The sequence below is a fragment of the Notamacropus eugenii genome, chromosome 5 (assembly GCF_028372415.1).
Source record: "Notamacropus eugenii isolate mMacEug1 chromosome 5, mMacEug1.pri_v2, whole genome shotgun sequence".
NCBI classification, from domain to species: domain Eukaryota; kingdom Metazoa; phylum Chordata; class Mammalia; order Diprotodontia; family Macropodidae; genus Notamacropus; species Notamacropus eugenii.
This window is the reverse complement of record NC_092876.1, coordinates 4672680-4686346: the sequence shown is the minus strand read 5'-3', so window position 1 is coordinate 4686346 and position 13667 is coordinate 4672680.

Below are 13667 nucleotides of genomic sequence, written 5' to 3'. Positions count from 1 at the left end.
ATCCCGGAGCAACGCTCCTCTTCCCCCTTACCTTGCTTATCACCTCCGGATTGCCCAATATCCCAGGCATTCCAGGGTGCCCCTATCCCATGAGACCCGCGCCTAACCCCAATAACGGCTCTGCCTCCTCTAGGGGAGCAGGACCCAAGCGCCCATGCATGCTCCGTCTCCCCCACATGCAAGCGGGGCCAGCTTGGGTGCATCACCCCCACAAATGTCTTTCTACAAGTTGGAGACGGTCCCAGTGAATTCCTCCAGACGCTGGGACCGCCCGTCTATTCCTCATCGTTTTAAAAACCGTACAGAGGATTTCCCCATTGATTCCATTTGCTCATAGGACTCCACTGGGCTTGGTGGTATAGGCAGGTGACAATGGTCAGCCCTCTGTCTACTGCTGTTACATGGGGAATGAGAGCATCGAGCTAAAGAGCCTGGGTGACTGGGAGGATGGTGGTACTATTAGAAAAGGAGGAAGGAGAGGGGTTTTGAAGGAAAAGAGAATGAGTTCAGCGTTTTGACCTCCAAAGGTTCCCTTGCATTTGAAAACTTTGAAGTTAATAACTTGGGAAAATACAGATCCTGGAACTGTTTCTTGATTATGGGACTTTACCTTATATGTCCTTTACCTAATTCAGTTTAGTGATGAAAAGGAGAATTTGGTTGATAATCATCAGATGATGTAAGGTCTCCTCTCCGTCGACCAGAAAAATCAATTGGAAACTGTGCCAAAGAGAGGCCACCACCTTCTTTGCACTGCTACTTTATTTCCAGAACGTTTTGTTGGCCAGAAAGAGCTTGGGGTCCTCACCTGAGCATGAGGGGAGCGAAGTCTTCTCTCCATCCCTCACTTGGTCAGGTGGGCCGGGTTCTCTACTGCCTCCTGCTGCCCAGAAGAAGGTTAACTGACAAGCGATCGCTCTTTATTGACCCCTTTGGGTGCCTAGAGATGAAGAAGACTCCTTCCAAACGGAGCAGAGCTGGAGAAGCACTTGGCCCTAAATCGGGAGAAAGGTGCTGCCTTTCTTACTTCAGCTGAGACCGAAGCTGAAAATGACAGATGCTAGGAGTGAGCCCAGGTAAGCTGCAGCAGAGCACAGGCACAGAGCACAGCAGAGCCTCATCATAAAGGAATTTTGGCAGTTGACGTGTCTCGCTGAGATGCTGTGCCCAGGAAGGCACTGGTCAGCGCAGCATGGGTCAGCCCAGCTTAGCAGTGGACACATACATTCCACACTGAAGCCATGTCCAGCAAAAAAAACTGTGTGGACAGTTTCTGAGACAGAAGGATGATATCAAAGTCTGCACTTCTAAAGCTGTTGGTCTCCCTGACTTCGTGTATTTCCTACACTTGGGACTTACTACCCATGGACCTGAAGTGAGTGTCCACTCTCTCATGGACACTATATGCTTTGTGTGGGACAGTGATCCAAATGGATTGGCTATTATGCAAATACATATTTGCATTTTCATGAAATATTTTGTTTAAGATGGATTGAATGTTAATGACTGATTTGCTCTTGGGGAATATGCTTATGCATGCTCATCAGCTACAGTGTTAGGACCTGCTACTCAATATTCTAGCTTTCCCTATTAACTCTAGAATGAAATAATAATTTCTATTTTATCCTTTAATTTCTTTATTTTGGGGGCCCATAGTCCTCTCTGACTATTTAACTGTATCAGTTAAAAAAATCTGAGAATGAACCCTCAGTATATATATACTTACCTCATTTATTTATTTACTTATTTTTTTGTAAATATATTTACATATATTTACTTACATACATAGATATCAAGTCAAATCAAGAAGCATTTCTTAAGCATTTACTATCTGTCAGGTACTGAGCACACACTGGCAATACAAATGGAGGTTTCCTTTAATTTTCCAAGGGGACCAAAGTGACATCTCTATGTCAAAGTCCAGGTATAGTGTGTCTGACTGTGGCTGCTCAGACCAGTATGAGCCTGGAAGGTTCCACCACAGGTTGTGCGCAAGTAGTCCATATGAACATTTGGGGTAGAGATGGCTCTAAGTTTGCACACCTCCCATTTCTGTTGAGCTACTTTAATTCTGCTTCACTCATACAGCACAGTACCTTCTTCCATGCGGGCATAACATGGTGGGAAGTCCTTCACCAGTATCTCCCACGTCTCCCAATCAATTCCAAAGTTCTTTAGAGAGACCTTGAGAGTGTCCTTGAATCGCTTCTTCTGACCACCATGTGAATGGTTGCCTTGTGTGAGTTCTCTGGAAAACAGTCTTTTAGGAAAATGTCTGTTTGGCATTTGAATAATGTGACCAATCCTTTGGAGTTGTGTTTTCTGCCGTAGAGGTTGAATGTTTGGCAGTTCAGCTTGAGAGAGGACCTCAGTGTCTGGTACCTTATCCTGCCAGGTGATCTTCACAATCTTCCTAAGATAATTCAAATGGAATTGATTCAGTTTCGTGGCATGGTGCTGGTAGACTGTCCAGGTTTCACAGGTATACAACGAGGTCAACACAATGGCTCTGTGGACCTTCAGTTTAGTAGTCAGTCTAATACCTCTTCTCTCCCACATTTTCCTTCACAGTCCCCCAAATGCTGAGATAGCTCTGACAATGTTCTGTATGAACATTGTTCATTTATATGAACATCTCTGGAAAGTATATTGCCAAGGTAAATGAACTTACAGTATCCAAAATTTCTCCATTTCCTGGAACCAATGGTTCCATGTATAGATGGTGTAGTACTGGCTGGTGGAGAAACTCTGTTTTCTTGGTGTTGGTTATTAGGCCAGAATTAGCACAAGCAGTGGAAAATTGATCCATACTTTATTGTATCTAAGCCTCAGTGGCTGCACTGAGTGTGCAGTCATCTGTGAACACAAAGTCATGCATCAGCTCTCTCTCCACTTTAGTCTTGGCTTATAGCCTTTTCAAGTTAAATTATTTACCATCAGTGTGGCAGCTGACCTTGATGCTGTTTTCATCTTCATTGAATGCATCTGACAACATCACAGAAAACATCAAGCTAAAAAGAACGGGAGCAAACTCACAGCCTTGCTTCCCTCCATTAATGACAGGAAAAGCAAGAGAGCATCACCTATCATCCAGAAGCCATGCAAGCATGCTGTCATAAAACAAATACAAGAATACCACAGAATACTAATAAAAGAATAAGAAAGAGAGCAGTTTTGGCACACAGTGAGTCCTTCTTTGATAACTGTATAGATACCTTCCCTGATAACTGTTAAGCCCTTTGGGCTTAACACTACGCTACTGTTTGCTTGGTTCTGGATGTTGCACCCAATCTGTTTCGATTTTGTAACTGGTACAGAATTACTATTTTATCATTAGCCCATCCCTGGTAGAGTTATTGGTATAGGTTCCACACCTCCCTTATTCCTAGACCTGGCTAGTCAATAAATTGAATCTTGGGACCCCCTGTTCTCATTACTACTATGCAAATGATAGAGATGAATGAGGGAAAAGTTATTCCCAAGCTTGTTCCTTACCAGGCTTGCTCTTGGGTCTTCTAGCGATCTTGTTCGTAGGATATCCTCTAGGAATCATAACTGCTTTACCACCATTTCAGCACATTAATAACTTTGTGCAGTTCCCTCCTAACTCTTTCCATTCTTCTTGAAAGAGTAAACTTGAGGTAGCATGTAGACTACTTGAAGGCAAGGAATATGGCCTTTCTTTCCTCAATCTGCACTGGTAGAGCTATATTGGACACTCATTTAGCATCATATTTGGTGATACTATTGTTATTAAAAATATAATCATATTCTTGCATGTAGCAAGACCACTTGGAGTAGAGAATTTCCTGCATCTCAACACCATTGATCCCCTTCTGGGTTACTTCCCTCCTACTGCCTTTCACCTCTGCACTCACAGGCCAGTGAATTGGTGAGCGAATACTGGTTTTCACTGAAGATAGTTATATTTGAAAATGAAGGTAAACTCAAAGTCAAGGTTCAGAGCATGATCAGCTCATTAGTTAGGCCAGCAGTAACTAATAAATTAGGTCAATGGCCTCTCTCTGTTAGTGACCAAAGACTGGGACCAAACTCTTTAATGATTACTGCTGTCTAGTAGTTGTAGATCTGGTACTGATATACCTCCTTCTCTATCACTTATTTTTCAGTACTACTATGGAAATTCTTGACCTTTTGCTCCTCCATGTAAATTGCATTATTATTTTTCCTAGCATCATAAAAATGTCCTTTTGGTAGTTAGTTGGTATGGCATCAAATACATAATTTATGTACTATTGTTATTTTATATTGGCTTAAAATACTCATGAACAATTCAGTTTCCTCAGTTATTTAGATGTCTTTATTTCTTTAAAGAGCATTTTATCCATGTATTTTCATATAGAACTTGGATAAATCTTGGCATGTAGACTCCAAATAGTTGATAGCTTCTGTAGTTGTCTTGAAAGGAATTTCTCTTTCTAGCTCTTCTTGCTGGGTTTTTTATTGGCAACATTCAAGAATGCTGAGGATTTCTGTGGATTCTTTTTACTTCCTGCAATCTTGCTGCATTGATTATTTTTTTTTCCAGTTAATTTTGGGATCAACTTTTTAGAGCTTTCTAAGGAAATCATCACACCTTCAGCAAAATGCAGTAATTTGGTTTCCTCTTTGTCTATGCTTATCCCTTAATTTCTCTTTCCTCTCTTATGGCCATGTCTAGCACTACATTCAAAAGCGGTCATGACAATAGGAATCCTTGCCTTATGCCCAATCTTATTGACAAGACCTTTAACTTTTCTCTATTACATATAATTTTCCTTTTGAATTTAAACATAAATACTATTTACTATGTTAAGGAAAGGTCTGTTTATTCCTATGATTTCTAGATTTTTTGAAATAGAAATTAATGTTGGATTTTCTTTAAAGCATTTTTGGCATCTTTTGATATAATTGTATGGTTTTTATTATTTTTATTGTTAACATGATTAATTCTCTTTAGTCTTACATTGAGCTAATCCTGCATTCCTGACCTAAGCCCAGCCGGGTCATATTGTGTAATCTTTTTCCTATGTTGACTAATTTACTTGTTACAGGGATTTTTTTTTTCAAATATGGGAAGTGGAGAACTTGAGAGGGAGAAGAAAAGAGGTCATGGAAACATCGGTCTCAATGAAGGCATCCTTCGTACTTCTTTTTATCCCTTCTTAATATTTTCATAGACAACGCTGGTCAAACAGTATTTATTAAGTCTTCAGACCAGGCTCTGCCCCAAGCACTGGGGATGCAAAGAAAGGCAGAAGACACTCTCTGCTCTGAAGGAGCTCATAGTGAGAAATATTTACAGACAAGCCACAGACAGGATAAAGTGGAATCATCCACAGAGGGAAGTGACTAGAATGAAGGATTAGGAAACACTTCCTGTAGAAGGTGGGATTTTAGGTGGCACTTGAAAGGAAATGAGGGAAACCAGGAGGCAGAGGTGGGAAAGAAAATGCCTGGAGCTAAGAGGTGGAGGGTCTTGTTCCTGGAATATCACAGAGAGCAGAGACACTGGATCTAAGAGGATGTGGGGTTAAGGGTAGGTTAGAAAATGTAGGAATTCTGGAAAGGGCTTTGAATACCACAAAAAGATTCTGTATTTGACCCTGGAGTTAATAGGGGCGAGTGAGAGAGAGAGTGAGTGAGTGAGTGAGAGAGAGAGAGTGTGTGTGTGTGTGTGTGTGTGTGTGTGTGTGTGTGTGTGTGTGTGTGTGTGTGTGTGTGTGTGTGTGTGTGTGATGGCAGCTAAAGGAAAGATGAACTGAAGCGGGGAGACATTTGGGGCAGGAAGACGAATCAAGGTGAGATGAGTTCAGTTGGTCCAGTGATGAGGTGCTGAGGTCCTGGCCCAAGGTGATGGCAGTAGCGGGGGATGTTGCAAAGGTTAAATCAGTAGGCAACTGACTGGATATGGGGACAGGTGGTGGTGAGAAACAGTGAGGAGTCAAGGATGATACCTTGCTTGGGAGCCTGAGGGACTGGGAGGGTGGGAGTGGTCACAACCATAAGAAGGAAGTTTGGAAGGGGGATGTATTGTTAATGTATTTTTGCTTAATTTGAAGATCTTTCCCATCCATTAATAGTCCCATGTGACCTGCTTAAATCATATGGAAACCTAAGTCACATGTGATGGGAGGAGCTTGTTGAAAGGGTGGAAGAGAAGCAGAATTGGGAAGAAGTGAAGGAGACCAGTTAGAGCAGAGGGAGAGAGAGAGGCAAGCAAGTAGACAGCAAGGATTGTGTTTGTTTGTGGGAAGGCCCCAGGGAAGGGGGGAAAGCATGGGAATGGCGGTGTCCCCTGCAGTGATAATGTGCATTGATTTCTTTGTTGTTATGATGGATTTGGTTTTCTGGTGTTGGGATCTGGCTCTCTGCTATCTGAATAAATGTTTTTCTTCTGCCTTCCCTGTGGAGAGTCTGTCATACTTTGTGATTCAGAACTAAGCCAGCATATTCATAGTTTCCCTCAGTGCTGTGAATATTGCCATGGTGATAGAGGAGGGCTTGGGGATAAGGATAATGAGTTCGGTCTTAGACGTATTGAGTTTAAGATGCCTGCTGGACATCCAGTTTAAGATATCTGATAGGCAATTAGAGATGTGAGGCTGGAGGTCAGCCAAAACTTTGGGGTGGGATAAGATTTGAGAATCATCAGCTCAAAGATGATCATTGAGTCCAAGGAAGCTGGTGAGCTCAACAAGTGAAGTACTACGGAGGGAGAAGAAAAGAGGCCCAGGACATCCCAAAGAGCTCTTTGGGATACCCACAGTTCAGCATAGGAGAGGGGGTGAGGACTGTCAGAGAGGTAGGAGGAGAATCAGAAGAGGGGTATGTCCTGAAAACCAGGAGAAAGTAGGGTGATTGACTTTCAAAGGCTGCAGAGAGGTCAAGAAGAATACGGATTGAGAAAAGATCCTTGTATTTGCCACTTAGGAGATCACTGGTCAGTTTGGAGGGAGCAGTTATGGTTGGATGATGAGGTTGGAATTCAGATTGTAGAGTTAAGAGGGTGAGAGCAGAGGGAGTGAAGGTACCTGGTGTAGGCTGCCTTCTTGAGGAAGTTAACCACAAAAGGCTAAAGAGATATGCGATGGTAATAAATAGGGATGTGAGGATCAAGTGAGGGTTTTTTGAGGGTGGCAGGAAGGAAGCAGCTGTAGGCAGGGAGAGATGGAAGAGAAGCGAAAGAGTGAAGATGAGAGAGGGCTTGATGTGCTGGGAGAGACAGCACAGAGGGGGATCACCTGTGCAGACAGAAGGGTTTGCCTTGGCGAGGAGAACACAGTGGTAGACAATGGTGGAGACAGTGGCAAAAGGCATGAGATGAAGAGGAGACAAGGGCCACTCTTAGAGGATGACCCCCGAGGCAAGGGCCTCAGCTGAGAGCCATAGAAGTTGGGCAAGTGAAGAGAAGATTTGGAAGAGCTGCTGTGGCTATCGGAAGAGTGAGTTAATTAGGTGTAAAAGGATTACCTTACATCAGTGAAGGCCCAGTTTCACGCAGCTGCACATACTTAAGAGGGAAGGCAGAGGATGGTGAGAGTGAGCCTTGGCAGAACAAGATAAGTGACATTATCAGGGGTGAGGGAATCAAGAGAGGACAGTGTAGAGTTGAACTGGTTCACTAGCAGGTCAGGAGGGGAAAGGAGGAGAATGTAGCCAGCCCAAGAGTGGCCAGGGAAAGAACTGAGGGGCTGAAGGACTGAAGGTCATAGTGGGGAACAGGAGCAGAGTTCAGTATTGGAAAGGCAAAGAGAGAGATAGGATTTCAGTAGATGGTGATCAGATATAGGAATTTCAGAGTTCTTGAGCTGACTGAGGTGCATTTATGGGTGATGGAAAGATGAAGGCTATGACTCCCTTTTGGGTAGCTGAGGTGGAGTGAAAGACAGGCCTGGGTAAAATGCTGCTTTTCTAGCCGTCAAAGGAGGGCCAGGGCTCAGTGTAATGATGCCTCTAATTCTGGGGGCAGCTTCTCCAAAGATCAGAACGGATGCCCTCCTTGCGCCCAGCTCCAAAGGCTCTCACCCACTTTTGTATCTGTCTCACAGTGTTGGGGGCCAGACCTGGTGTCGCCCACAAGGATGGCTCTTGCATGCTAAGAGCAACATTCAAGGATACCCTGCCCCTCCTGAGTGTCTTTGTGGCCCTTAGGCTTAGGATGAACAGACAAAACAAACAAACAGAAGAATGAAGCTCAGACTTGCCATCTGCCTGCTGCCAGCTAGATGATTAGGTTAGAATGTAGCACATTCCATGCCATTTTGGGCAAGGCCAATGTGGCAAGGTGTTTTTCTTCTCCAGGTCTGTTTGTAATATGGGTTTGGCTTTTACTTTGGCGAGGGTATTTTGGACCGTTCTTCAGATTTTTGTTCAATGGGGCTGTATCACTGCCCCCTTCTCACCTTGATTTCTCATGCCCTTGGGTAGAGCCTGCCATAATGCACCAAAGAAAGGTAGAGGGCATGCATGATTACCATGGTTCCTCTTAGAATCCTTTGGTTCCAACCATGGACCAGCGCACCCCGAAAGTGTGCCAGTAGTGATGCCCGCTTCTTATGCTCCTTCCCATCTCCCATTGCAGACAGAGTGGGATTTCTAACAAATATCTCTGCATTATATTAGCAATTTTCTTTAATTTACTCATGGCATCAATGTCTGGTGATCATTCCGCAAGGTTTTCTTTTCGAGAATTTCTTTCTTCTCCCAGTTTTAATTGTTATTCTTTTAGTGGGCCCATTTCTGAAGTTTTGAGATGAAAGCAAAATGAAGCTAGGCATGCCTACTCACTCTCCTTTCCCACCCACATGCCTTAAGTTGGGAGGCATTCTTTTCAGCATGAGGTCACTGAGATAATTGCTTTACAAATATCACATTGGTGACAACCCTGGGAGGTGATTAAGTGACTTGCCCAGGGCAACACAGCTACTAAGTGTCTGAAGCTGGATTTGAACTTAGGCCTTCCAGACTCCAGGTCCACTACTCTATCCACTACACCACCTAGCTGCTCCCTTCTCTAATTTCTTAAACTCAGATTTTCTTTTGAGTATGACTTCTTTGTTAGTTAACAAGGGGGGAGGTCTGGTTGAACACTGCCCTGCATTCCTTATATTCCTAAGGATCCTCAGTATTATTAATATGATATCTCATAGTGACTGACATTTGGATGAAGGCCTTCCCACTTCTTACATTGGTAAGGTTTTTTTTGGTTTTTTTTTCCAGTGAAATAGCAAAGAAGGAGAGGACTGAGCCGTGGGGAAAGCCACAATGAGCCAGAGTGAGCCACATAAAGACACAGCAAAGTGGACTAAGAAGGACTGGCCAGCTCAGTAGGCAGACAGTGAGGATTGTAGGGAGAGAGGAGGAGAGGAGAAATAAGACGAGGACCAGAGCCTTGCTATTCACTGGATACCAGGGCCACAGCTGTTATACCTACTGTAGAAACACTCCAAAACCCTCTCCTTCAAATGCCCATCATTTTCCATTGCTTGGGCCCAAGTTTGTAGGATGAGAAGATCTCAGAATGCAGGGGTGCAATTGCCCAGAGCTTCCCATCTCCTAGGTGCAGTGGGTCCCCTGAGGAATGGCTGTTGGGGCCAGGCTGGGCATCTTCTACCTCCTGCTCCAGCCCAGTCTTGAGACAGGGATGTGGAGAACTTCCAGGGTTGAGAAGGGCAACCCTCCCCTCCCCTCCCACCTCCTCTGAACATAGAGGAGCAGGGCGGGGGGCCCTCCACTCAGTGACCATCATTAGCACATAGGGCAGCTAGGTGGTGCAGTGGATAAAGCACCAGTGCAGGAGTCAGGAGGACCTGAGTTCAAATCTCACCTCAGATACTTGACACTCACTAGCTGTGTGACCTTGGGCAAGTCACTTAACCCCAATTGCCTCATCCTGGGTCATCTCCAGTCATCCTGATGAATATCTAGTCACTGGATTCAGATGGCTCTGAAGGAGAAGTGAGGCTGGTAACCTGCACAGCCATCACTCAAAACAAAGTCAAGTGCAAGTCATGTCATCGTTTCTCTGATGGCATGGTCTTCTTTGGCAACGAAGGATGAACACAGACAGCATTAGCACATCTGGTCAAACCCCTCACCTCCCAGTGTCTCTGAATTCCTGTAGATCATTCCCCAACCCCCCCCCACCCCGACTCCCCATGCCATCCCCCTCAACCCTCCCACTTCGAAGTTTCAACCTAAGTCCAACTATCCCTTCTATGTTTTCCTCTGAAATGCCTCCTTCGTAGGCAACAAACTTTCCTGCAGATTAACTCTCCTCTCCCACTCCTTCCATCTTCTGGCTCCGAGCCTCCCTGGCCTCCCTCTCCAGTCCTGGCTGCCTTTTTACTCACTCTCCTTTGCTCACTGGTCAAGGTGGAGAAGTCAAAATCCTCCTTACTCTCATCTGCCACTCCCCGTTCCTACTCCTTCCTCCATCACTCAGTAACCTCTCCTTCCTTAAGATTCGTGCTACTCATGTCTGCCCCCCCAATTAAAATCCTGGATGTGGTTGTCCACAGAATCGGAGGTCATTTTTCAATGACATCAGGACCTGGCTTTCAGTTTTTCCTCTTCTGCCAGGCTCCTGCCCTCATACGAGGTGGCTTACACTCTAACCATTCATTTTCTCAGCCTACTCACCTTCCATGACCTGCTCTTCCACCCCACCTGAGCCACATACAAAGGTGGATCTTGCCATCACCCACAAATAGAACACCTCCATGGTCAAGATTTCTGAAATCTCATCATCTGACCATGATCTATTGCTTTTCACCTCTTCTTCTGCCTTCCCTTCCATAAACCTACTCTTCATCCACACAGTAATTTCCAGGTCTTTGACCCTGAAACTTTCCATGTCATCTTCCCTCCACTGGACACTCCTCTCCTCCCCATTTTGACCCCTTGGTAAACCAATTAAACTTTAAACTGTCCTCCTCTCTTGAATCCCTAGCCCCCTTACTTTAGCCTTAATTATGCCCAGCCAAGTATTAGCCTTGCATCACTCCCACCATTCATTCTCTTTATTCCTACACACAGCTCCCGGGAAAAGGTGGGAAAAAATCACACAATTGTTCTGACTGGGTCATTACAAATTTATGTTACACAACCTTCACTGGGTCCTCACTGCTGCTAGGCAACCCTACTATATATCTCCCTTATCGGTTCACTCTACCACCCTCCAAAGTGGATCTTCCAAACCCCAAATCTACTATGACTTCCCCCTTGCATTCTTAGTGGAAAACCTTGTTTCATATTTTATGGGAAAAATTGAGGCCATTTGCCATGAGTGCCCTCTTCTCCCCTCTTTTTCATCTCTCATCACTCAGGTGTGTTCTGCAACTCTCTCCTTCATGCCTCTCTCCTCCTGGCCTTACTCCTAACCAAGACCAACCCTGGTCAAGAGATCCCACTTCATCCCATCTCCTCAGTTTTCCTCTCTGTCAATCCTGTTCTCTTCTTTATTTTCCATTTCTCCCTCTCTGATTCATTTCCCAATACAAACATGCCCATGTCTCCCCTGTCCTGAAAATGCCGTTGCTTGATCTTCTGTCCCTAATAAATATCATCCTGTGTCTCCTCTGCTCTTTATAGCTGAACTCCTGGAAAAGGCTGTCTGTCTATAATCAGTGCCACCACTTTCCTCTCACTTTCAACCCCTACAATCTGGTTTCCAACCTTATCATTCCACTGAAACTTCTCTCTCCAAAGTCACTAAGGATCTTCCAGAGGCTAAATTCAATAGCCTTATAAATCCACATTCTCTTTGACCTCTCTGCAGCCTTGATCACCCTCTCCTCTTCGATACTTTCTTCTCCCTGGCTTTCAGGACATCTCTCTCTCTCTCTCTCCTGGTTCTCCTCCTCCTTCTCTGACCACTCTTCCTTTGCTGGGTCCTCCTCTGAGTCACACCCTCAAAACATAGGTGTCCTGGGTTCTATCCTGGGTTTCTTCTCCCTCTGTATACTACTTTACTTGACAGTCTCATCAGCTCCCATGGATTTAATTACCATCTTTATGCTAATGATTTTCAAATCAGCCTTTCCTCTCCCTTTCTCTCCTCTGACCTCCAATCTCACATCTCCAGCTGCCTTTCTGACATCTTGACATCATAATCTCAGCATGTCTCAAATAGAACTCTTTATCTTTCCCTGTTCTTACCTTCCCTATTACTAGAGAGAGCAACACGATCCTCCTATTCCCTCAGGCTCCCAACTAGGAGTCATCCTGGACCCCTCCCTCTCTCTCACATGGTGCCAAGGCCTGTAGTTTTTACCCTCGAAACAGCTGAATAGGTGCCCTTCTCTCCCCTGATGGAGGCTTATTGGGGGTGTAAGCTCAGTTCCATGTGGACAGTCTCGGGCAGGTAAAAGTGAGGACTTCTAAACCTTAGAGTTCTCATGAGGCCCCCCAGGGAATAGCTGGGAATTGAGGTGTGAGACCCGGGCTATCTCCCGCCTCTTCTCCGTGGGATACGTGCTGGGGAGAGCATCCTGCCCTCGAGATTGGCCCTGGGTCTGAGTACACCTGTTGTTGACTAACAAAAGGCTGAGAGCACGCCCGGTATTCACGTGCAAACTATGCGGCAGGAGAGCTTAAGTAGGGTCAGGAAAGCCTGAAGGCGCTCTTAGCGCTGAGGGACCCTTAGAGGACAGAAGGCCCCTCTTCCCCCTCTTCCCTCTCCCCTCTTCCCTCTCCCCTCTCCTACTTCCACTTCCACTTCCATCCTCTTACTGTAAGATCTTTGCCTCCTTGGGAGATCCCTCTTTCCTCAGGAAGAATTCCCCCTGCACATGTAACCAAGACCCTGAATAAAGCCTAACCCTCGTTCGACTCTGGAAAGTCTCTTCTCTCATACATTTATCTGGTTTGGCCAGCCGAAGACCTGCGATAGGTAAGGTAAGACTTGGGTAGCCCTTAGGCCTCTAGGCCTGACACAGGCTCTCATCACCTCATGCCTGGACTATGGCAATGGTTCCTAGGGGTCTGCCTGCTCAAGTCTCTCCCCATTCCAGTTCATTCTCCATTCATTCACCAAAGGGAGTTTCCTAAAGTGTAGGTCTGATCATGCCACCCCATACTCAAGTCTCAGTGGTTCCCTATGGTCTCCCAGATCAAGTACAACACCTTTCTGGTGTCTAAAGCTCTTCATAACCTGAGTCCGCCTCCTACCTGTCCAATCTTCTTATGCCTTACTCCCCACCACCCTCTGATCTAGGGATAATGATCTTCTCAATACTCCTTGAACACCCCTCTATCTCTCAGCTCCAGGCATGTTCTCTGACTGTGCTGGTCTGGCTTGCTCTCCCTCCTCCCCTCTGACTACTGACCACCCTGGCTTCCTTTAAGTCCCACCTCCTACAGGAAGCCTTCCCCAATCCCTCTTAATTCCAAGTTCCCTTTTTTAATGATTTCCCATTTATCTTGTTAGATCTTACTTTGTATGGGTTTGCTTGTCCGTTCTCACTCCCACTAGACTGTGAGCTCCTTGAGAGCAGGGACTTTCTTTTACCTTCTTTTGTGTCCCCAGTGCTTAGTATAGTGCCTGGCATAGACACTTAATAGATGTTTACTGTGTTATATTGTACAGCAGTGAGTTCTTTGATGCTGATTAAGAGTGACTTCCTGGCATTCAAAAGGCATCTCCCTGGTGTGAACTCTCTGGT